This window comes from Budorcas taxicolor, chromosome 13 (assembly GCF_023091745.1).
Source record: "Budorcas taxicolor isolate Tak-1 chromosome 13, Takin1.1, whole genome shotgun sequence".
NCBI classification, from domain to species: domain Eukaryota; kingdom Metazoa; phylum Chordata; class Mammalia; order Artiodactyla; family Bovidae; genus Budorcas; species Budorcas taxicolor.
The window spans coordinates 33,100,813-33,105,190 of NC_068922.1; the positions used below are offsets into that span (position 1 = coordinate 33,100,813).

The 4,378-nt window shown below is 39.7% G+C and overlaps 1 non-coding gene across 1 annotated transcript; it reads left to right on the plus strand.

Annotated features, from left to right (window-relative positions):
* Positions 1-3,229: 3,229 nt before the first annotated feature.
* On the plus strand, positions 3,230-3,339 carry LOC128058965 (U6 spliceosomal RNA). Its single transcript, XR_008200558.1, has one exon. It is a non-coding gene; the product is annotated as a U6 spliceosomal RNA (small nuclear RNA).
* The last annotated feature ends 1,039 nt before the right edge of the window (positions 3,340-4,378 follow it).

Genomic DNA, 4,378 nt, shown 5'->3' on the forward strand with positions numbered 1-4,378 from the left:
AACTACACTTTTGCAATGAGATCTGAACCCCAAACACTGGGGTAAGGGGGTGGAATTCAAGTCTGTTTCTTCCCTAGGTACTCTTCTTTAGCCCTAGAGTATTCTTGAAAATTCTCTGTATCCATTTATAGTTAACCCCCATGGACCTGGACTGATAATGGAGGGTGATATGAACGTTTGTGCTAAGAATATTTAGAACCTCAACCTTTTCGCCTTGCTTGATTACCTGAGATTAGATTACTTGCAGATTAGAGATTCTGTGAAAAATTTGACAGCCATACAGGGAGTACCCAAAGAATTGTGGTTTCAGAAATGCCACAGTCAACATATGAACGAGTTGCTTCAGGTCAGCTTCATCATGTCCCCACCCTACAGATGTACAGACAGCCAAGGATCACAAGGCATGTGAAAAAAAGTCTTCAGGATGAGAGAATCAAACAAGGAAAAAAATACTATGGAAGAAAGTGGGACTAGGAAAGGGGGAGAAGACATTTTTTAAAAACTAACACTAAGGGCTTCTCTGGTGGTCCAGTGGTTAGGAATCTGCCTGCCAATGCTGGAGACACAGGTTTGATCCCTGATTCAAGAAAATTCCATGTACCACAGAGCAAGTAAACCTGCACTCAATAGAATCCATGGACCACAACTACAGGGAATCCAAGTGCAGCAATGAAGACCCAGCGCAGCCAAAAAAAAAACTTCGGGGGTGAGCTATTCCTCAACCAAGTGAGGAAAGAGGAAGATGTGGGACGTACAAAAGAAGGGATTACAAAGGTGAGAGCATCAAGAGCAACTGGTCCAGATGAGAGCACCCCAGTCAGAAGACTGCCAGAGTTATGTTTCCAAGACGGACAGACAGACTGATGGATGTGTTTGAAGATTTTGAGGGAAAAAAAGGTTTATAGCTGAAGATGAGTTTAGGGTTAAGTGATTGGCACATAGAACACTAAGGGAAAAAGAATTACTGATTCAAAGAAGGATCTTAAGTATAACCCCCCCCCCCCAAAAAAAAAAAAGTAGACTCACAGGTATAGAGAACACACAAGTGATTACCAGTAGGGGCATGTGGGAGGCACAAACTATTGGGTGTAAGATTGGCTCAAGGCTGAGTTGTACAACATGAGAAATAGAGTCAATTCTTGTACATGGAAACTAACTTTAAAAAGTGCCAAAAAGAATCCTGATATGCAAGAAATGAAGTCACCATAGTGTATTACATAACTCAGCTGTAATTGGCACGTTGCATCATAGTAATGGAAGCATGGATTGATAAGTGAATGTACAACACGACCTTATTGAGAAGAGGGGTTGTGTGTACGTGTTGATCGTGGTGAAAGAGGGTTCAAGTTTCATCTTCCACAGGATAAGACAACTGGTATCACTCAACCATGAGTAATCAATAAGCAGAAATTTGGAGACAAAATAAAAAGTGCCTGTGTCTGCCTTATTTTTGACAAAGGAGGCAAGAATATACAATGGAGAAAAGAAAATCTCTTTAACAAGTGGTGCTGGGAAAACTGGTCAGTCACCTGTAAAAGAATGAAACTAGAGCCCTTTCTAACACCATACACTAAAATGGATTAAAGATGTAAGACAAGAAACTATAAAACTCCTAGAGGAAAACATAGACAAAATCCTCTATTACCCACCTCCCAAAGTAATGGAAATAAAATCAGAAATAAACAAATGGGACCTAATTAAGAAGCTTTTGCATAACGAAGGAAACTATAAGCAAGGTGAAAAGATGGCCTTCAGAATGGGAGGAAAATAACAGCAAATGAGGCAACTGACAATCTCAAAAACATACAAGCAGCTCATGCAGCTCAAAACCAGAAAAATAAATGACCCAATCAAAAAATGGGGCAAAGAACTACATTTCTCCAAAGAAGACATACAGTTGGCTAACAAACACAAGAAAAGATGCTCAACATCACTCATCATCAGAGAAATTCAAATCAAAACCACAATGAGGAACCATCTCATGCTGGTCAGAATGGCTGCTATCAAAGAGTCTATGAATAAATGCTGGAGAGGATGCGGAGAAAAGGAAACCCTCTTACACTATTGGTGGGAATGAAACTAGTACAGCCACTATGGAGAACAGTGTGGAGATTCATTTGAAAACTTGAAATAGAACTGCCATATGACCCAGGAATCCCACTGCTGGGCAGACAGACCAAGGAAACCAGAATTGAAAGAGACACACGTACCCCAATGTTCGTCGCAGCACTGTTTACAATAGCTAGGGTGTGGAAGCGACTGAACTGAACTGAACTGAAGGACATGGAAGCAACCTAGATGTCCACTGGCAGATGATAAGAAAGTTGTGGTATATATACATGATGGAAAATTACTCAACTATTAAAAAGAACACATTTGAATCAGTTCTAATGAGGTGGATGAAACTAGAGCCTATCATACAGAGTGAAGTAAGCTAGAAAGAAAAACACCAATACAGTATATTAATGCATATATATGGAATTTAGAAAGATGGTGACGATGACCCTATATGCAAGATAGCAAGAGATACAGATAAAAGAACAGACTGTGGGACTCTGTGGGAGAAGGCGAGGGTGGGATGATTTGAGAGAATAGCATTGAAGCATGTATATTATCACATGTGAAATAGATCCCCAGTCCAAGTTCGATGCGTGAGACAGGGCACCCAAAGCCAGTGCACTGCCACAGCCCAGAGGGACGGGATGGGGAGGGGGTTGGGGGGGGATTTAGGATGCGGGACACATGTTCACCCCTGGCTGGTTCATGTCGCTGTATGGCAAAGACCACTATAATATTGTAAAGTAGCCTCCAGTTAAAATTAGATTTAAAAAATAAAATGAAAAAAGTGGAGGTAACTTTAGAAAAAATTATGTTTCATTAAATATTAAATTCTAATTTTGTCAATTAAAAAAAAGTGGTGTCTGGAGAGTGAGAAAGAGGTGAGGTGGGGCATGGGACCACTGTTCCATTTTCTTTGGGCTGTGGGAATGACTGTTTTTGTATAAAGTGTTTTAGGCATGTTTGACTCTTTTAGGGTTCTACTTGTATTCCATCATCAGGTGGTTCTCTGAGGATGGCTTCAGAAGCTAGTCCCAGATTCTTGACCCAACCTAGAATTCAACTTGCTCATTTGTAGAAAAACACTTGAAAACCTCGAGGTGATTGTTAGGCCCCTTGCTCTGTATTTCTGGGATGCCAAGTCATCTTGTCTAGAGTTATAACATCTGGTGTTTACTTCAGCAGGACATATGCTAAAAATTAGAACAAGACAGAGAAGATTAACTAACATGGCTCCTGCACAAGGATGACACACAAATTCATGAAGCGTTACATATTTTTGAGTAAAATGTTTCTCTGAGTTCAAAAAATATATATAGAGAGATTACATCTGAAGGGCTCACTTAAATTAAGCCTTCATAATCACTGACTTTATGTGAAAAGAAATCCACAGGCTCTCAAACTGAAATCAGCAATTCTTAAAAGTACTTCTTTCTTCAGTAAATGCATGCTTCCAAATTTCGAAGATTTGGAAGAGAAGTGGGTTTGGTTTTAATTGTGGTAAAATAAACATAAAATGTATCATCTTAATCATTTTTAAATGTACAGTTCAATAGTGTTGGAAGAGTCATTTTTTTATATTTGTGTGTGTGTGTGTGTGTGTATGTGCACAAAAATTAGCTCAGACTTGTAAATATTTGAGTCATGATCTACATCAAATATGTATTGTTTTTCAGTTAATATTAGTTTGACAGAATGATGTTAGTAACATTATAAACTTTCAAATATTTCCAGTGGAGGTAAAATCAGAACCAATGACAACTGTTTAAAATATTCAAGAAGTTAACTCATTTTTTTCACCCACTTAGCAGCCAAGAACCATGGGAAATGAAAACTCAAAGTACTGCAACTAAATCTGAGAAATCCCAAATAATTGTCCATTGTTTCCTGAGAGACAGACAAGACATCACCAGTGTAAGCGCCAGGAAACACCCACGTTACCATCTTGGATATATTCTTTTCTCACTGGATAAAAAGTTAGGCACCCAGCTTTTGTATACAATAACTGGAATTGTGCACAGGCCCCCTCCACACTGCTCTGAAAATGAACTTTTGTTTTATGCAAATGTAGGCGAACGAGAATGAACAAAAGGCGCACATTTTAAGGCTGAGAGCATTCATCTGAAAATGAAAAGTGGATTTTTCTTCTGCTAGGAGACCAGCCATGTTTTGCAGTAGGCCAGCTGGGGGCAGACCTGAGGCCTCAGGAGTCCCCTCTTTGCAAGTGACTGTCCACTGGCAAGGACTTTCTAAATGCCTTTGTCGAAGGTCCTGATGTGGCCCTCCTGCAGGAATGAACAGGAAAAAGCCGAGCTGTCTC